Source organism: Heliconius melpomene, chromosome 14 (assembly GCF_056956725.1).
Source record: "Heliconius melpomene rosina isolate 202511_hmr_F chromosome 14, ASM5695672v1, whole genome shotgun sequence".
NCBI lineage: Eukaryota > Metazoa > Arthropoda > Insecta > Lepidoptera > Nymphalidae > Heliconius > Heliconius melpomene.
Genome location: NC_140402.1, coordinates 4,825,482 through 4,847,934, shown reverse-complemented (window position 1 = coordinate 4,847,934; position 22,453 = coordinate 4,825,482). Strand labels below are relative to the sequence as shown.

General features: G+C 32.1%; 1 protein-coding gene across 10 annotated transcripts in view; it reads right to left on the bottom strand.

The window, feature by feature from the left end:
* Nucleotides 1-22,453, bottom strand: part of Dh44-R2 (Diuretic hormone 44 receptor 2) — a 166,282-nt gene that overhangs the window by 18,387 nt on the left and 125,442 nt on the right. For all 10 annotated transcript variants that reach the window (XM_085197033.1, XM_085197032.1, XM_085197037.1 and 7 more), the window contains one exon: nt 450-1,006. The gene's annotated coding sequence lies outside the window, so the exon portion shown is untranslated. The remainder of the gene's footprint in view (nt 1-449; nt 1,007-22,453) is intronic.

Here is a 22,453-nt window from a genome sequence, read left to right as displayed (position 1 = left end):
TGAAAATGTATAAATAAAGACCAGTCATAGCGCAGGGCTATAAGTGTGTGACTGTAAAAACGACAGGTAGTGTGTTCGATTCCCACTCGAAGAAATGGAATATTTAATATTTTTATTTCTTCGCTCTGGTGTAGAGGCAAAACGCCATGCCTCTAGAATTGGGCGGAAATTGGTGAGTGGAATGTCTTAAAACTAGGCTACCTCTGTTAAGAGTCTCTTCTCGAGAGAGTTGTCTCTCTCTCCGCTCCAATAGTGGAAGCTAATCATTATGTTTATATTTAATGTATAAAATTGAAATATAATCATTTAAATATCACTTTACATACATATCACTACATTATTTATTTATATGAAATGTTTGCAAAGATAAATATCTAATTTATGAAAATTTATGATACTTTTCATACATTCTATATACTTTATATATATAAAGATAATAATTAACTTACGGGTATCATCGTACTGTACACCATGGAACTCGCTAAAGCACTTCTGTATGGCCAGCGTGTTCCATGGGGTCGGATCCCAGCATAGCAGCCCATCGAAGTAGGCGGGACAATAATTCTGGGACACGTTAATATTCCTCGCCAGGCACTCCTCACTCGCGTCGTCTCCCACCTCATCGTGGATCAATGTCTGTAGATCCTCCAGCTTGACTACTTATATTTAACTTCCGACTAGAAATTATTTGCTTTGGTTTGTAATGTTTAAACTAATTCACATTTATCTGTTGTTTCGCGTATTTAGTCCATTCCTTCCTTCCATCGCGGAGAGTTCTAGTTTTTTGCGCACCACGCCTTACTGGACTGGATTCTGCAGAGCTGTTTAGTGTCAGCAGTGAGAACGTTACCATGATAAGGCTTGTTTGATCGCGGCTTGTGTTCTAACTTATCAAATGATAAGGCGAGGAAAGTAAACATTGGCAGTCTATAAGAGTATTTATGGATCGTGCAAGGAACTCTAAAAAATTTTCTTCAACTGGTTTTTCTCCATACGTCCGTTTCACCTGCAAGGAAAAGTCACTGATAACATTCGTATGATAAACTAATGTAAACATAATTTATTTGTTTTACTACCACAGTGTTCTATCAAAGGCGTATTCAAAGATAAAGATATTTTTTTTGTATAATGGAGGTTAACTAATGTTATGTTGTCTTTTGTATCTAATGCGTTAAAATATCAATAATTTTTTTTTGTTTTGAGCAGGGCGACAAGCGTGAGACAGGTTGTTCGATTTCCACTCGAGAAAATGAAATATTTATTATTATTATTTTATTTTTTTCGCTCTGGTGTTGAGGCTTTCGTGCAGTAGCATCGAATTCCGCCACTCCACATCCAATGGTTTCAAAATTTGAAGGAAAATGAGAAGCAGAGTGTCTTAACACTGCTACATGTACGCTGTACGTACAGCAAAAAACTGAAAAAAAAAATGTCTCTAAATATATCTTTTATTTCCTAGATATGACTTTTAAATAGTCAAACTCGCTTTTAGTCGTGGTCGGTTCCATTTTTATATATAAAATTTATGCCACATTTTATATGAATTTCAACCTCCCTGCCAATTCGTCTGTTTATTTGGAACTTAGCATGTTTATTCTTTACTTGACTGATCATCATACTTAAGCCCCAACAGGATTTGGGGTCAGCGACGAGGGAATTGTTCAAAGATATTTATTTTAGTACCCAAGTTAAATTCAATAGACATTTTTATATATTGTTTCTTGTTTTCCAAATAAATCAAAACATGGTGTACTCGAGGGAGAAATATCAAAAGCCGTTGCTACTATTTCGCATAATAATGTATCAGTACTACAAACATAGAAAAGAAGTCCACAATTCGTTATTTTTGGCTCCATCCGTATTTGTTCATTTACATGACCTAAAAATACAAAGAATATTATTATGAAACTTTGTATCTCTTAATATAAAAAAGGGATAAATAATAAAATAGCTGAACTTTTATATTGTCTATTTATATTTAAAACAAAATCTCTTGTACAGTTTGCTCTATGGTTTTTTGTCTGCTGACTTCATTCTCTCTGAAAGTAATTCATGCATTGAAATTATTGCAGCGATTGTATTAAATACACACATATAGTGCAGCTAATGAGTCGTGGCCACTATCAAGTTAAATTTTCTGAGGAAAATCTGAGCAGTAAATTAAATATAGGGAAGCCACAACTTGACGACCGTACTGTACATATCCATATATATTCGTAAGTATAGAAATATATTTTTCTTGTATCTCTGTAATCCAATACCTAAATACTAGGTCTCAGTACATCGCGAACGAAACGAAGATAACAACAGTGATGTAATTGGTAGGTATATATTTAATGCTAGTTATAAACATAGATAGGAAAGAATATTAAAAAAAAAGTCCTTACAATGATTTGTATTGAAATGAATAATAAAAATCCACATATTAAATTGTAGCGTAGTTGGGATGTGTTGAGCGCAATGGCTGTAGCTTCAAATCCCGATAGTGGGAAAGTTTATATTTGCTAAATAAAAAAATTAAAATGGTGTCGTGGGACACCAGGTAGGAACGAAGTTCCTTCGGCTAATGTAGAATCGACACAAATTGCAAAAAAAGTCGTGCTCAATTTTATGTAGGTTTTCTTGATTTTTTTCTTAAATTTTGCTGATTAGTTTTTATTTAAGTACCACAAAGTATTTAGGAAATTCAGTATTTTAGGAAATAATAAATATATAGAAAGAGGGAGAAAGTGAAAGGTATTATACACTACTCGTCTGTGTATGCGACTGTCGCGCCTGCGCACGTCCCATTTAACGGTTTTATTCCACGCATTTTTCTTACGGTTTTACTATCACATTTTTTTCAGTTCGGTCACGCAGCGAAATCCCTATCCCTTCCAAGCCTGCCGTAAGGAACTTCGTTCCAATAAATAAATATATTATAGTTTTCCAAAGCCTTTACTTCGCCAATATCACGTTTGGAGAAGACACGAAGGTTTTACGGTAATCTTTAAATAAGAGAGAGAGGATATTGGCAAGTGCTACTGGCATGCCAATATTAGTGATCAAAAAACTGTATTCAACTGGCACGCCTAAAAGCCTTAAAACAAGAAATAGAATGAAACAAAAAAAAGAACAAAAAAAAATTACTGCTGATATTAAAAGAATGCAAACAATGTACAACCGGTGTTATTTAGTCGTTCTATTGACTTTCCTTAACCTATAAAAAACGATAACATTAGAAAACAAATAACGCTAAACACCGTACTATTTACTATTCAATAGTAGAAAAAAATCGAGGCCAGAGGAGGCCCAGAGGTGCAGGGGCACAAAGTATGACTGTAAAGACTAGTTGTGGATTCGATTCCCACTCGAGAACATGAAATATTTATTTTAATTTTCTCCGCTCTGGTGTTGAGACAAAGCGCGGCGTTGAGTTTCGCCACACATCACGCAATGCCTCCAGATTTTGGCGAAAGATGGGGAACGGAGTGTCTTAGCACTATGTTCCCTCTGTCTAACCTGCTCTGTGCGGGATAGGCGTGAAGCTGATGTTATCATATTTACATGTACAATTATATAATAAGTGACATTGGCTTTATTAGTAACTTTTATCATTTAATGAGATTAAAAACTCATTTTAGTGACGTTTTGCTATTGTATATTTGCATTGCAGAGAACGAATATATACAACAATTAACTGATTAAATTAATTTATATTTATTGTAATATTCATAAATATCTAAACAAAGAAATAGCTCTGAAATTATGGTAATATTTTTAACTAGTTTTTTTTACTGTTTTGCCTTCTTTAGCGAAGTAGAGTGCGTCTAACAGAACGAGACTACTTCAGAATAAATATTGTGTAAGTTTATATTTAGGTATAACATTTATTTTTGTCCATATTTTATTAGCCTACCTAAAGAAATAATGTAGGGACTACAACTAAAAAACTGTACTTCCAAAAAAAAATACAAAAAAGAATAAAAGAACAATATAAATATATAAAAATCCATCGAGTAATTATAACGAATGACAAAAGTCATTTCTAACTAACAAGCGCTGAAAAATCGATGCCAGCAATATTTCATTGGCATTTGTACTATAAATACATGCTAGATCTAATATTTCTAGAATGTTAGTAAAAATATTTTTATTATTATTTTAGTCGGTGTATCTTTTAAGGTAAGAATCCGAAATGAGGAAATCTGAAGGAGTACCAGAGTTACCGATATAGCTTAAAGAATTGATGAAGGCATATCTGTCGTAGAGTCAACGGTAGCTGGGGCACATGTGTCTTGAAGTGGAGACCCAGTACAAAACGACCGGTGGGACGACCCCCTGCTAGATGGGCCGACGACATAAAGGGCCGGCGGGAAGCGGATGGGTCCGAAGAGCTGAAGATCGAGTGTGGTGGCGAGAATTGGGGAAGTCCTATGTCCAGCAGTGAACAAAAGCTGGCTGTTGATGATGATGATGATGATGATGATTTTAGTAGTTTTTAGGATTCCATATCTAAAAGGGTAAAATGGTAAAACAGGGCCTTATTAATAAGACGCCGCTGTCTGTCCGTTTGTCTACCTGTCCGTCTGTCAATAGGCTATACCTCAAGAACCTTGGTAGTTACAATTGAAATATTCACAAATTATTTATTTCTGTTGCCGCCCAACAACAAATACAGAAATATATATGGCATATTGCATATTATATAGCAGGGTAGGCAGAGGGAACCCAGTGTTAAAACACTCTGTTCCTTTCTTATCGCTTATTCTTATTATAATTTTTCGACACTTTTTTTTTTGTGTTGTTTATTCAGATAAATTTAGATATCTAGTGTCTTACAATAAGCAATATCTTTAATGGAAAGAAAAGAACAGAAAATAAAGAATAGTATCTTTGTTTCTCTTTACTCTCAAATTGTGGAAGACACGTGAAGAAACAGTTATTGACATATATTGGAACACCACGTTTGTCATAAGATATTTTCTATATATATATATATATATATATATAGTTTTTATATGTAAGAGGAACCTAATACAATAACAAATATTTAATTTAATAAAAAAACATAGTATGTCACCCAATATAAACCCAGTAATATTATCGGAATACAAATGCGTGTATTATAACGAAAACGTGACTTTGAATGAATTTCATATAGTTAGTGTTGTTTATCTGGATTTGTAAAGCGAAAGCTTACTAATTAGTAATATGAACATAAAAGATAATCTTAATATGTAATAATTGTTAAAAGAACTTAAAAATTAAAATTCTAATTGCTAAACAGGTCGAGAAATGTATGTTTCTTTCATTTTCCTTCTGTTATACCCTCGTTTCTCTGCCCTATAGCAGCATCAGTACCAACATTTAACACCAAAAACAAAAACACCAATTCAACTAAAGCATCGTTAACTCTGTTACAGGCAGCAATACGCCTTTCCGCATCCACCTCGTATCTGCCATCTCTATTGAACATACTTCCCAAAAATAAAAATATAACATATTTAAATAAAACTATATATTTAATAATATATAAAAAATATATACATTTTTTACAAGCAAAAAGCTTCTTTTCTTTAATATTAGATGCCTACACTGACTTATATATTTTACAGTTGAATGGTTCTTTTGATCATTTTATTTTAGACATGGGTTTGGTCAGACATTCTCTTATGTAGGTATTGATTAGGGCTTAGTACAGATTTACAAAAAGAATTTGAATTTCATATTTATTAATAGATAGAAAAATATATTTTTTTAAGTATATTTGCGTTAGAGTTACTTATAATGGAAACACATTAGGAACCCTCCATACATTATATAAAATCCTTAATCTCTCCTGTTCTATCCTCTTCTCTTGGTTCTCAGTAACCGATTGCTTACAGATAATTTACTTAGATCCGAATTATAGATTTAGAAGAAAAAAACAGAAGTAGCAATACCAGCGTGCTTCCATATGTGAAATATCGATATGAAGCAAATTTTGCACTATTAGCACCTATGAAATAATTGGCAATAGTGGAAAGACTTTAAGATGTATAAAGATATATAGAGAAAGATAGAGACTAGTCACTACAACATAATTTGCTTCGAAACTAGAAAAATGTGATAAAAATATTACAAGATCGAAAGTACGGTCCTAAACGTCGAATATATCATACGAAAATATTTCAGTTCTTAATAAAACTTTCGAATATTTCTCTATAAGCAACATTGTTTCACATACATTGTTTCAGTCAGATTTCAATATGAAGGATGGTTAAGCCTGGGATAGTGACTAAAGATTTAAGATAAATAAGGCAATAGCTTATGAAATATTCTAGTTGTGGATTATATAAATATATATTAAACACAATTCCTACTACTACAGGTATTTTTATTTTTATGTCTGCTATATTAAAATTAAAATTAGTCAAATTATTGCAATTTTTCGTGTTATTACTAAAATATCTGGAACATAGTTGAGATTTGTACTAATTTTCATTTAAATTGAAAGTTTCAGATTTAGGTTCAGGATGAGTTAGAATTTTGAATTCAGTTTTAAAGTTTAAAGGCATAAAGTTAAATTGGCCACCTTTGTGTTGGGTGAAAGTTGAAACGGTAGAGTAGGATAAGTTAAGGCTCTCTCTGGTCGTATTGTCATTAATAAACGTCACTAAGAGTCTTTGCTATAGTTATTTTATTTAAAACTAGCGGACGCGCGCAGCTTCGCGTGCTTATTTAAGAGTGAATTCTAATAAATCACGAAACGTGTTCAATGAAACGTTTTTAAGAGTCTAAATTTCAAATTTTATAAAAATCGGTGATGATTTAAACATTTTTCCATGCAAACTTTCAACCCCTTGTTTGCAGTCTTAGGGGGTGAATTCTAGAAAACCATGAAACACATGTTCAATTAAATATTTTTAAGAGTCTGAATTTCAAATTTTGTAAAAACTGGTGCCGATTTAAAAAAAAATCTATACAAACTTTCAACCCCTTATTTGTACCCTTAGGGGGAGAATTCCAGAAAACTATGAAACACGTGTTCAATTAGATACTTTTATAAATCTAAATATCAAATTTTATAAACTTCCGTACCGATTTAAAAAAAAATCCATACAAACTTTCAACCCCTATTTCACCCCTTTAGGGTTAAAATTTTTCAAAATCCCTTCTTAATGGAGGTCCAGATTACGAAAGTAAACATCTGTCCAAATTTCACGTTTCTACTATCAGCGGTTACGGCTGTGCGTGCGTCTTACCTCAGTCAGTGAGGACAAGTCCTTTTATATATATAGATATGAATATTTTTTGGTACAAATAAAGAACTTACTAAATGATTATTATTTGTTACTTCAAATGGACATGCTATTGTCTTTTTTGTGCTCGTACAATTTTTTTTAAATATTCAATTTTTACTATATACTGAATTGTATTTCGAAAATATGAATTTCTCTAAATAATATGAACTCAACATGTCAATAATATGAGCAATTGTTATTTTTTTAATTTTTTTGTTAGATTTTTTTTTTTCAGCTTCACGCTGTATCCCTCATGGAGCAAGGTAGACAGAAGGAACCTAGTGTTAAGACACTCCGCTCCCTATTTTCCGCCAAAGTATATAAAAATACTAAATACTGTCCTCTATATTTTCTTCCTCTTCTACAATTTTAATATAAATCGCTTAAATTCTTAGCTTTTCAATTTGAACATAATATAGGAATGTTATACTTTCAAGTGGTATTTCCAAGCTTAGAATCATATTCAATTTCCGTAGGAAAATTTTAACATAGCATCTGGCTACCTTGAACACGAGCCCCTTGCGTAACTTGAAATGCTTTATCCAAGTTAACTGTAGTATTGTGTCCTCTACAGTTTTAATTGTGTAAAACCTATAGGGAAAATACTAGAAAAAATAAAAACTTAATTTAACATAACTTCACGCTTTATCCCTAGGGGGGTAGTCAGAGAGAACGGAGCGCCAAACTCTACGGTCTCTACATACCTCTTTCGCCTCGTCCACTAGAAAATATATATAAATATTATGCACATATATGATTGCGTTACAATTATAAAACAATATTAAAAGTCAGTAGTATTACAATATACTTTTAGAATAAATGTTTAAATATAAATTGTCATAAAAATACATTTAAAAATATTAAAAAAAAACACTCCTCCGATGGTGAGACAAGGGTCCAAACCATACCTTCACGCGATCTCGATAATCGATCGAGATCGATCCTATAAGGGTTCCGTTTATATCTTTTGCTGTACGGAACCCTAAAAAGAATCCAAAATTTTCGTATTGTATTATAAATTGTAAACTATGTCGATAAATCATTGAAGTATGAGTTCCGTTCATAGTTTCTATTTTCTTTCCATGCATTGACGTCAATAGATATCATGTAGATTCATAAATAAATTTTGATTCATTTTTATTACGCGATTTCAGAGCAAAAAAAAACGATATTTTTTTATTATTTATTTCACAAACGCTTTCCTTGCAGATTTGAATTTTATACCAATAGAAATAAGTTTAATTCTCAATATATCGACCACGTGTCCGCGTCTAAATCAAGAACTAATTCGCACATTCTTTATTTCTTGATGTAATGTGAAATTGAAGATATTTAACAATAAATATTTGAGGCCAGTCTTGGTGCAGGGGCACAAGGTGTGCCTGTAAACGCGACTGGTTGTGGATTCGATCCCCACTCGAGGAAATAAAATATGAATTTACATTTATTTCTCCATTTCTTCGCCCTGGTGTCGAGGCAAAGCAAAGAATTCCGCCACTCAACACTCAATGCCGGCAGTATCTTAACACTAGGTTCCCTCTACCTACCCTGCTGTGTGCAGGATACAGCGCGAAGCTAAAAAATATATATATTTGAATAAGTTAAATCTATGAAATATAAAAGAAATATTGATTTATGTTTTTGCATAACAAAAATAAAGTTCTAAAACGATTACATCTGCAATTCTTTACAACGGATTCTGTAAAAAAATAAGTAAGTATGAAAATAAATAAAATAAATAGATAAATATTTGTAAAAAATATTAAAAATATACAAATAAAAAATGTTTTATATTCACATTTTGTGGAAAAAATATTCTTAGTTTCTAAAGTGGACTTCGACGTCGGTGACAGCTTATATTATAAACTTTTATAAGCTTAACAATTGCTAGATATGAAAAGAAATAGATTGTGGTTTTAAAATTTTAAATTACTTTTCCATTAAATATATAAGCTTAATTTGATAAAAGAAATATAATAATGGTGACTTCGCTCGTTTAAACTATACGATTTTTAAGCAAGTATATTTAAAAAAGAAGATTGATTGAGATTAACTCGGACAAGCAGACAATTTTTTTTATTTGTTTTAAGTGTTTTGGTGTCCTATAATTTATTATATCCACTTGGAAAAACTTGGTTATTTTATAATCAAAGACAGACACCTTATTTTTTATATATATAGATAAAGAAACAACGAGATTTCGTCAATTAAAGTGTAAACGTGACTGATTGAACATTGCTCTTGTAAATTTTTCCGTTATTTTCACTGGTGAATGCGGAAAATCGATATTTCACCAAGTTGTTTGTGCTGAGATTGTCGTTTGCCTCACATTCGTTGAGAAGGTTAACACACGACGCGGTGCTCTCAAATGAAACGTGACTGTGCGAAGAGGGCGATGCTTAAAGCTTCCAGATTTAGCCTAATTAATACACAAAGATGCTTATGAGAGCTTTGAAGGAAAATCATATTTCTTTTTTATAAGCCATATAAATATTAAGGCCGTAAAGGCGTAATGGTGTGACCGTAACGCGACGGTTATGGGTTCGATCCCCATTCAGGGGAATGAATTATTATTTATTATGATTTTCATTTCTTCGCTGTGGAACCAAGGCAAAAGTGTGGCGTTTTCCACCACTCAACACATAATGACTTGGATAATTCGACGGAAAGTTGGGTACGGACTGTTAACACTAGAGTCCCTTAGTCTACCTTACTACATGCGCAAAACAGCGTAAAGCATTTTTTATTTTCATATTAATATTTATGTGAAATATATTTACTGGAAATGGATACATTTTACTTATGTTTAACTTTTTGCAGTATTAACACAATATTTATTTTATTTATTTATGGTTTATTTACAGGCTGAATAAATCGAAAATTAAATTAAAGTACAATTTTAAGTTAATTAGACATTTTTTTAATATAAAATCTCAAATTACTGAATATGGCTATGGCTAGTGGAAACTATGTCAATTTTCACTTTGCTTATATATTAAATTTACTGGGCATGTGTGAATGGAAGGTTAATAAAACGTCCACGTCATTGACAACGTTCGTGTATATGTTAGTAGTAGGCTAAACTAGTGTTTATAACAATAAGTTAACTTAGAATATCTATATACGAGTATATAAAAGGACTTGTCCTCACTGACTGAGGTAAGACGCACGCACAGCCTTAACCGCTGATGGTAGAAACGTGAAATTTGGACAAATGTTTACTTTCGTATTCTGGACATCCACTAAGAAGGGATTTTGAAAAATTTTAACCCTAAAGGGGTGAAAGGGGTTCAAAGTTTGTATGGAAAAAAAATTAAATCGGCACCGATTTTTATAAAATTTGAAATTTAGATTTTTAAAAGTATTTAATTGAACACGTGTTTCATCGTTTTCTAGAATTCTCCCCCTAAAGGTGCAAATAAGAGGTTGAAAGTTTGTATAGGTTTTTTTTAAATCGTCACCAATTTTCATAAAATTTGAAATTCAGACTCTTCCTATCCTATCTATATATATAAAAGGACTTGTCCTCACTGACTGAGGTAAGACGCACGCACAGCCCTAACCGCTGATGGTATGAACGTGAAATTTGGACAGATTTTTACTTTCGTAATCTGGACATCCACTAAGAAGGGATTTTGGAAAACTTTAACCCTAAAGGGGTGAAATAGGGGTTCAAAGTTTGTATGGCAAAAAAATTAAATCGGCACCGATTTTTATAAAATTTGAAATTTAGATTTTTAAAAGTATTTAATTGAACACGTGTTTCATCGTTTTCTAGAATTCTCCCCCTAAGGGTGCAAATAAGGGGTTGAAAGTTTGTATGGAAAAAGTGTTAAATCACCACCGATTTTTATAAAATTTGATATTTAGACTCTTAAAAATATTTAATTAAACATGTATTTCATGGTTTTTTAGAATTCATCCCCTAAGGGTACAAATAAGGGGTTGAAAGTTTGTATGGAAAAATCTTTAAATCGCCACCGATGTTTATAAAATTTGAAATTTAGACTCTTAAAAATATTAATTTGAACATGTGTTTCATGGTTTTCTAGAATTCACCTCCTCAGGGTGCAAATAAGGGGTTGAAAGTTTGTATGGAAAAATCATTAAATCACCACTGATTTTTATAAAATTTGAAATTTGACTCTTAAAAATATTTCATTGAACAATGTTTCGTGGTTTTTTGGAATTCACCCCTAAATACGCAAGCGAAGCTGCGCGCGTCCGCTAGTATCTTATAAAACAAAGTCGCTTTTCGTGTCTGTCTGTTGTTTCTAACTCTTCTTCTTCTAAACCACCCAACGGATTTCTATGCGGTTTTCACCATTAGGTTGAGTATTTTTCGTAGAAGGTTTATATATAGTTTATTATTTGTACATTCTTATGTAAATTAACATAAATACGATAAATATGTATAAAGTCCTACCCGTTGAGACACTTTCGCGCATGCGCTGATATAATGGTAAGTATTACATGAAAAAAATGTACTGGAGTATTGTTTCTCTTAATAAGATCTACAAAAAAGTCCGCGACGGCATATTCATATCTTTTAAGAATAACGTGTAGTGATCATTTTTCTGTCTTAAAATAATAATTTCAATATATTTTTTATTGTGAGTCATATTATTCCATAATAGTATTAATCCTTATCCTTTAAAATACTTTATTAATTTTCTAGGTTAAACGAAGATAAAATTTGCTTTTTACACTATTTCGAAATTGCGAATAGTTTTAGAGAAAAACGCATTTAATTGTTGACGCATCAGCTGTATGTTACTCAAGTTTCACTTATCCCTTACTCTCAGCATATAAATAAATGTATTAGTTACGTGGGCCATTTAATGTAGACCAAAACTGTCTTTTACTGTCATTTTAATAAGTACTGTAGAAGTTGTTACAATATCAAAAAATCCTTGCTGCGAAACGGCTCGCCACTCGCCATGCGTCCGCCGCGCCCGCCTGCCTTACACGCATCGGTGGTTCAGTGGTAGAATGCTCGCCTGCCACGCGGGCGGCCCGGGTTCGATTCCCGGCCCATGCATTCTATTTAATTTTCACGCCACGTCGTGCTTGCTTTTCATCAGGGACAGAATACCCCCTTCAGCATTAACCACAAGGTCGAAAAAAAAAAACCCGGCTGCCTCTATAGCAACGAAGATTTAGTTAGATGCGTTTGCACGTATTGGATAATTGGAGTTGAATGTATTATTTAAGCGCGATATATTTGGTTTCACATTTTTTGTAGTAGTTATTAGTAGGTAGTTTTTTGCTTATAATTTCTTCCGTTTAAAAATAGTCATTTAACTATCTAAAAATAGTCATTTAAATATATTTTAATAAGTACTTGAAAAGATAAGTAGCACAGATTTAAAATTACGGTACCTACTAAAAAATCCTTGCTGTATATGCAATAATAAATAAAATAAATTTTCCAAAACAATTGGAAAATTTATTTTATTTATTATTGAAATTACGAAAATGCGGGTTGCATTAGGGTTTAGTTAATTTTCACATTATCTTAAGTGCTTTGCAAACATACATTATATGAATAATCCAGTAGTAAAAGCGGGCGAAGCCGCAAGAGGGTCGCTAGTAAACGTATATAATTAAACACATGTTTCATGGTTTTCTAGAATACACCCCCTAAGGGTGCAAATAAGGGATTGAAAGTTTGTATGGAAAAATCTTTAAATCGCCACCGATTTTTATAAAATTTGAAATTTAGACTTAAAAATATTTCATTGAACACATGTTTCATGGGTTATTAGAATTCACCCTTAAATAGGCAAGCGAAGCTGCGCGCGTCCGCTAGTTAGTTATAAAAATTTAAAAATTTTTGACTATATTGTATCTTAAGTAATTAATTACCATTTAATTAAATATTTATTTATGTATTTTATCCAGTTTCTCTAAAGGAATTCTTAATTAAAAGATGAAATATTTAATTATATTTTTATGAGGAATTGTTTATAGAATATTTATAAGAAAGTTTGTACTGTGAACTGTGGATTTAGAGCCACAAATAAATTCCTTAATTGCCTAACAACGTTTTCATTATAAGTTGCCTTATGAGTATGATAATATTGTTATTATAAACAACCGTTTTCGAGAAACTCTCGTTATTCTTGTTAAAATCAACATTATTCTTGAACAAATATAATATGGTTTAAATCCTAATTTCTTAATACTCATAGCTTAGAAAAATATGAGAAATTTCAATTCCGAGAAGTGCCCTTATACTAATAAGAAAATGAATGGGAAAGGTTTCCTGTTGTTTTCATAACATGAAAGAAATCCATACATTTTTTTTTGTGTAATAAAAGCTCGCGGTACTTTCGAGTGATTGAGTTTTTAGGGTTCCCTAACTCAAAGGGAACAAACGGAATCCTTATAGGATTACTTTGTTGTCCGTCTTTCAGGATCATTTAACCCAGGATCGCGTGGATGTATCAATCTGGTAGGTGTACAGGTACTTTCCGTGAACCTACAGGAAATTTGACAAAAATGTGTGAATTTGCAGTACAAATAAAATTAAACATTCAAAAAGTATAATTTTTATAGATATTTCATAGAAAAAAAAATATTACTAGCTGATAATTGCAGTTCATTTCATACACATTGAGAGCATACGTCCGTAAATTTAAGTTTGTCGACTTTTAAAAATTGTACTTCCCGTTGACCTAGCATCCTGAAATTTGTAGGGAACCCTCGGCATGCGAATAGGGCTTCGACCGTTTTTTTTTAATTGACCGATAGGAAAAATCTAAAATATCTAATCCCGTCACGCCAAACACTGAAGTTTTAATTGGAACTCTACCAGTTTAAAAAGAAAACCCCTTAATATCTCTAAATTAAATGATGATTGTAAACATTTTATTTCTTTCAATCAAAACCTGAAGCAACGTGCGCGGGACATTTAAATACTTTATTGCTAGTCAATTATAGATTTCATGGTTATAGCTTTTACAAAGGATCCAGAGAGACTTCCGTAAGTTATAATTAGAATAGCGATCCTAGCACGGCTTCGCCCGCTAAAACTTATTGTTATACTGTAGCCAAATTATAGAAAATCTTTTTAAACGATTTTTATTATTAAAAATACTAGTTAATTAATTTTCATGATTCATTCTAAATATTAATAGTATAAAATATACACTAAAAAGATAATACAAATTCGTTGTTACCTTCCCGTGGTGGAAAGCTCATATTATAACGTTATTCTTCAGTTTATCCATGATGCTGAATCACTGCCATCCATCACAATTTGTCTTTAACGCTGTAACCTGTTTTCGTTGAAACACGAGCCTATACATACCTACCTACCTACCAATATTTTACTGAAATTTTACTAATTTGAGAAAGATATTTTTTTTATATATATAAGATATTTTTTATTTTCTTTTTAATAAGAAAGATTCTATGAATGAATTATTAAATATTTCATTTCGTTGCGTGGGAATCAAATACACAGCCTGCCTTTTACACCACCAGTCACACACTTGTTCTCCTGTGCAACGACTGGCCTTAGATATAATATGAAATCATCATCATCATCATCATCAACCTCTCTTCATCTTTTGTCCACTGCTGGACATAGACCTTCCCCAATTCTCGCCACCACACTCGATCCTCAGCTTTCCGGACCCATCCGCTTCCCACCAACCTCTTAATAATACGAAATATGAAATATTATTTTTTTAAGCTAGGAAGTAAACGTGTTCTCATTCTGTAAAACGGTCCTCATTCCTGTTAATGGCATCCTTTTCCTTGATGGTTATTATACGTTAAATTTTCGTTAAATTTTGGACTAGAAAAAATTTTACATATTTTTTTACAAAGTTACCTTAGGAATTCATGCTATTGTATTTTAAAGGGTTTCCAAAATATCTTTTTTCTGCAATAGGGCTAACAGTATGAACCTCATGTTCAAACAAGTTTCTATGATGCTTCTTCTATTGATGTCATTACTCTATGTCCTATTAGGGCGAGGTAGCAAATTGAATCAGTAATAATATTAGGGGAAATGGATTGCCATTTCCTGATTGTACTTTATGAAAGTTCGACGTAAGTATTTATTAGTCTGTGGGCTAGGTCGCTAATGTGAAAGTGAAGATTACTTCACACTTAAGTTGATTAATAAAACTAAAGCTGTTCATAGCAATGGGTAAGAAAGTTAATAGTTAGTAAGTTGTAAAAGGGGGGAACTCGGTTGACCTTCGAAAACACAGTTTCGATGATATTGTAGAAAGGTCACCTAAAAAGCATGAGGATCTCCGGGTGCCATGTATGAAAAGGTTGATGGCAGTCGACGAGGTGAAAGAGGTGCAGAGACCGTAACGTTTGGCGCTCCGTTCGTTCTGGCTGTAAATTCTATGTATCACTATTTTTTTTTTTGAAAAACTATGTAAGTAATACTTAAAAATTTAAATAAAACAATATATTGTTTTTTATAATCGTATTATATTTCAATTGTTTTATTTATTTTTTATATAATAAACATTCATTTGTTGCCAATTTTTTTCAGAGTTAGGTGCCAATATTACTATGACATCAATGAAAATACTATAGAGTTAGAGCATATGAAATTGAATTGTTTCACATGTCAACGTAAAATGACAAGAAAACCCTCAAGTAGGCTTATTGGTCTGCTAGTCTTCAAATAAATAAAATACTTGAGTAAGTAAATAAGTTTTTTGACAGTTATGTCATCGTTTGAAGTATAGATTCGATCTTTTTAGTCAAATACATAGTTAGCAAACGGCTAAATAAACAATTTATTTATTAAGATTTAGAACCTGTCAGCGTGAAAATAAATAAAGATATTATTCCAGATACAACATTAGATTTAAATGCCTAGATTAGATGGCTATTGTTTAGAATTAGTCGACTTGAAAGGAGATAAATTAGAATTATTCGTACACTATTTGCAATTCAAAATCTGACCTTATCAGCTAAGGGAGAATAACAATTATAATTCAGTTAATCTATATCTAATATAATTGGTATGCTTTATTTAAACACGGTAAATTTAGAGTTTACTAGAAAAATACTATAATGTTTGAATTGGATAGATGGATGGTTAGTTTGGTTGGCCGATGCAAAGAGCATCTCGTGAGATGGGTGTACACACTGAAGGATAAGTCAACCCGTGACTGTGGCGCCGATCCACAAACGATGGCACACTTACTCTCCTGCCCGAAATGTCCATTCACCTGCTCACTTGACGATCTGATTGAGGCAACAGATGCCGCAGTGGACGTGGCTAAATACTGACAAAATATGATTTGAATTCTCCAAATTGACACGAAGAAGAAGAAGAAGAAGATTGGAAAGATTTTCTAAGTGAGTTACATTTTGAATATGAAACTTCAAATTTCCATACTATTCTACAAGCAATAACTGTATTTCGGCATAAAGCTGAATACAATTTAAATTTTTCTATATATATTGGTTCTCTTATACGTAATACGAGCAATGTCATAAGCCTAGTATATACATATATAATTTCATTATAAATATACTAGTGTAACGATGGCTTCGCCCGCTGAAAAAGGACTTTAGGACGATTTAACCATATGGGTGTGGGCATAAAAATATGTTTTTTAATTTTTTTTTGTCTTTGACTATTACCCTTAATTCACACTTTCCTTTTAATTTATTCTAATTATATATTTCAAAGGATTTAGGCGTACATTGTTATTTAATTTATTAAATATCTTCTCTATAGACGTGCAGAGATAAATGTTCGCTATGATCATAGAGCTATACTGTTTTGCATGAGGTTGTTTGAAATAATAATAATAACTTAGAGTTTATTACCAGTTTTATAACAATAAACAAGAAGTCAAAAGAATATTAATAGATATTTATTATGAAATGCTTGATGTTTCTAAATATATGTAGGTGGCGGCCGGCGGGGATAAATTTATGGTAATATTTTTTTTCGTATCACCACCCACTATTCCGTTGGTATAAAACATTATACGATGGCAAAATGTAGGGAGAGTGACAGGACACTCTGTTTTTTTATTTTTCACACAAATTCCGGTTACTGTGTGGTAAGTAGCAGTGCTTGAAATATCGCTTGATGTCTTATTCAAAAGTAGGGAAATATATGCGATATATAAAGGTGATATATAACTCGAGAAAATCTAGTGCTTATTTTAATGTTGTAAGATTCTTCTTTAAAATGATTGAATGAGCACTTAGACGTTTACACAGTTTAAAAGCTAGCACTTAAACTATCGAGTTTGATTTAAAATTTATGTTAGAATAGATGGATCGCTTCCTTTATAGCTTCTACTTAGTAGTAAATAAGAAAAGCTATAAAATTGAATTTGTTATTAATTTTATTAAAATTTCTTAGTCATAAATCATATATTAAAATACTCTAAAATAACATATGATTTAAAATATGATAAAATTTCACTTTCTTAGTTAAGTCACTCAAAATGACTGTTAACAAGACACAGTTACTTTATCGTGTGATACGTGCCTAAATATATCGTTGAGGCCTTCTTGGCGCAGTGGGACCGTGCACTAGTTATAGCACTGGTAGTGCGTTCAACCCCACACTCGGAGTAAGAATTAGTTTTAAATATTTTTATTAGGTAATACAGAGCGCGGCGTTGAATTCCGCCACTTAACACGACTCGAAACACAAGAGGTCACAAGTTCTGAAAACTATTTGCAGAAAAAAACGTTCATATTGCGAACAAACCATGTTTTTTTTACCACCAGTTTTTTTTTGTAAATGTTAGAAGTTACTTTTTCGAGTACAAATTTCTGTTATTTCAGTACTTTAATAACCTCGAGGTATAAAATATAAATTCGACATAATAATTTTAATTTAAATAACTAATGTACGAATAATTAATAAAGATATGTAGTACAAATATTATTATTAATTAGCATATTTTACATGTTAATTTAGTACTAACACAACATTGACGTTTTCTATATGAAATAACTAGCGGCCCGCCCGCGGCTTCGCCTGCGTGAACTACGTTATTATTAATTTCTGTTCAAACTTTTAACCCCAAAAACAACTCCTTAAAAGTCGAATATTGCAAATTCCCGTCTTAGCGAGCACCTACGTCCTATAAATAACTCCTAAAAATACCTAAACTAAATAACTATGCAAAATTTGACTTTCTAGCATATGTAGTTTCTGAGATTTCGTGATGAGTGAGTGACCTTTCGATTTTATATATATAGATAGATAATGTAGACATTCAAATATATATTTGTTATTCTTGTATAAGCACTATTAAAGATCTCTTACAACATTTTTTTAAAAATTTTAGTCGTTATTTCTTTGTTAGCGCTGCGTTGAGTGCCGCCACTCAACACACAATGCTTCCAGAATTCGGCGGAAAAAAAGGAACGGAATATCTTAACACTAGGTTACCTCTGCCTACCCTGCTGTGTGCGGGATACAGCGTGAAGCCGATTTGATAGATTTACCGTGAATTCTGTCTAATTTATAGATTTATTTAAGCATGTATTGCTTGAGTAGCGGAAAAAGACGACACCAAAAGATATTCTATTGATTCTGTTGACTTAGAAGTTGATTTGAGTTGACTCTAACGGAACTGTGCTAAATATTTGGTATCAATTTCAGCTTTATATATTGAAAATAAATGATCTTGACAGACGGACAGATGGACAATAAAGCGAATAAGGATACCGTTTTTACTTTTTGAGGTACGGAACTCTAAAAAAAGGGAAAACGAGGCCTATTCTCATTTAGGTTTTCTAAATAGAGAAGGTTTTTACCTAAAGCGTATTAATAGCTTACATAAATTTAAGTACATCTTAATATATTCTCAAACCTTTACAGTCCCTCAATTTTCTCTGAAATTACTTTTACATTAAAACCCCCCCAGAAAGGAAAATTTTGAACATTACGTCTATAATACAACATCCTATCCTATATCTTATAAAACAAAGTCGCTTTTTGTGTCTGTCTGAACTTTCTAACTCTTCTTCTTCTAAACCACCCAACGGATTTGGATGCGGTTTTCACCATTAGGTCGAGTATTTCTCAGGGAAGGTTTATATATAGTTTATTATTTGTACATTCTTATGTAAATTAACATAAATACGATAAATGTGTATAAAGTTCTACCCGCTGAGACACTTTGGCGCATGCGCTGCTTTAATGGTAAATACTACATGAAAAAAATGTACTGGAGTATTGTTCCTCTTAATAAGATCTACAAAAAAATCCGCGATGGCATATTCGTATCTTTTAAGAATAACGTGTAGTGATCATATTTCTGTCTAAAAATAGTAATTTCAATATATTTTTTATTGTGAGGGATATTTTTCCATAATGGTATTAATCCTTATCCTTTAAAATACTTTATTAAATTTCTACGTTAAACGAAGATAAAATTTGCTTTTTAAACTATTTCGAAATTGCGAATAGTTTTAGAGAAAAACGCATTTAATTATTGACACATCACGCCGTTCACACATCAGCTGTATGTTACTCAAGTTTCACTTATCCCGTACTCTCAGCATATAAATAAGTATATTAGTTACGTTGGCCATTTAATGTAGATCAAAACTGTCTTTTCTATTTTTCATTTTAATAAGTACTTTAGAAGTTGTTACAATATCAAAAAATCCTTGCTGCGAAACGCGCCTCGCGACATTATGCTTATACAAACGAGTGCGCCGCGCCCGCCTGCCTTACACGCATCGGTGGTTCAGTGGTAGAATGCTCGCCTGCCACGCGGGCAGCCCGGGTTCAATTCCCGGCCGATGCATTCTATTTAATTTTCCTCACAGGCAGCCACGTAGTGCTTGCTTTTCATCAGGGACAGAATACCCTCTTCAGCATTAACCACAAGCTCGAAAAAAAAAAACCCGCCTGCCCTTATAGCAACGAAGATTTAGATGCGTTTGCACGTATTGGATAATTCGAGTTGAATGTATTATTTAATGTCATTTAACTATCTAAAAATAGTAATTTAAATATATTTTAATTAGTACTTGAAAAGATTAGTAGCACAGATTTAAAACTACGGTACCTACTAAAAAATCCTTGCTGTGTAAAACAATTGGAACATCCTTATTGAAACTACGAAAATGCGGGTTGCATTAGGGTTTAATTACTTTTCACATTATCTTAAGTGCTTTGCAAACATACATTATATGAATAATCCAATAGTAAAAGCGGGCGAAGCCGCAATAGGGTCGCTAGTTTAATATAAAGACGAGAAATATTCAATTTAAATTATTATGTAAAATAAACTTTTAAAAAATCATATCCGTGTTGAAGTCTTCCACCTAACACACAATATATCGAAATTAAAGCTGAAAGTGGGTAACGGAGTGTCTTAACACTAGATTTCCTCTGCCTACCTTGATATATACGTAATACAGCATGAAGCCAAAGAAAAAAATCAAAATTTTGAATAAATATTTAATTCTATTCATAATTTTTGTCAACATACACTATAATTTAATTCTAAAATCACATATGTTACCCTTCTTTTACCCCCATTTTACCTTTCGCTTAATATCAAATATACATATAATAATATGTCCCTATAACCCTAAATTCGTGAATAAGTTAATTCCAAACGTGAACTTTCAATTTCCCCGTTGAATAGGCCCCTTTTTGGCAATAAACTCTACTTATACACGAAATTCTAAAGGAAATGTTCGTCATTTACATTTTAAAACACAAAGTTAATCTGTTATTTAAATTACGTAAGTATTATGTAAAAATGAAAGCTGTCAGTCAAGCATATTTAAAAAGGGTATAAATGTTTATAATCCCTCTAGATGTGATCGACATAGGCTTTATTTATAAAATAGGATGGTAATTGATGCTTATTTAGCGTGTCGAGGCTAAACGCGGCGTTTAGTTACGCCATTCAACACGCAATGCTTCCAAAATTCGGCGGAAAAAAGGAACGGAATATCTTAACACTAGGTTCCCTCTGCCTACCCTGCTGTGTGCGGGAAACAGCGTGAAGCTGATTAGATAGATTTACTCTAAATATTGTCTAATTCGGTGATTTATGTCATAAGTTCTAAGAGCTTATTAAATGATAATAATATAAAACGAAAAACTGTTAAAAAGAAAATAATAAACATTTTCATATAACGGTACGAAAAATTGTAAGCAGTATTCCAATTTTTCCCCCTACAGCTTAAATAAATAAGTAAAAACAAATATATAAATTTACAACAAAAATAAAACAGGTATTTAATTTCTATAAAAAGGTATTTCTTTATAAAAGGTAATAAAGTGCGGACCCATTGTTGTCGGCTTCGAGGGTAAAAGCTACTTATACTCTATAAAGGAAAGAAACATGGCTATTTCATTATACAATTATACCGTCTACTTAAACGTAGCTTACAATGACGAAATTGTAAATGGACCTTTGATTTTGGCGAATAATTAAAATGTATGGATTCGAATCAGGAAATGTAATTGCAAAATGTTTTAAAGTTACGGTTTTTCCCATACATAGCCGAATAATCAGAGAGAACATAGTGTTAATCTCCATTCTCTTTCCGCCTTGCATTTCGAGTGGTGGACCTCAACGCGGCTATTCAACTTGCCTTTAGAGCGTTGAAGATAAAGTAATAAATTTTCATGAGAGGGAATCCAACATACAACCATAACGTTGTATATAAATATAAATGTGTTTTTTTTGTTTCACGCTATATCTCATATCAGAGCAAACAGAGGGAACCTGGGAACCTAATATTAAGTCACTCCGTTACTCATTAAGATACTTCCGTTCCCCACACAAAATCTTCGTACAGAGCTGCTGGCAACAAAAACAAGTTGTAAACAAACAAATAAGTATTTCGACGTAGCTACATGAGAACCAGTGGCTTAGTTTGTCAGAGCTCTTGAACGGTTTCAAAAGCGGGTTCAAATCCTGCTTTGTTGAATTTTTCATGTGTTTTTTAAAAACTATTTCTTTTTCCTAAGTTTCCGCAATAATACTTTAAAAATGTAAAAAAGGAGAAAAAAGATTTTCAGCCATAGATTCTCTGTTCAAATCATAAAAAATGCCGGATCCGTTTGAAGCTAAAATATGAAATAACAAAATAAAAAGATAATACCCACAAAAATAAAGAAAATAATATACCTCTTTAGGGTTCCCTAGAGTTAAACCTTTATGTAAATTTATTGTATAAACCTATACACTGTC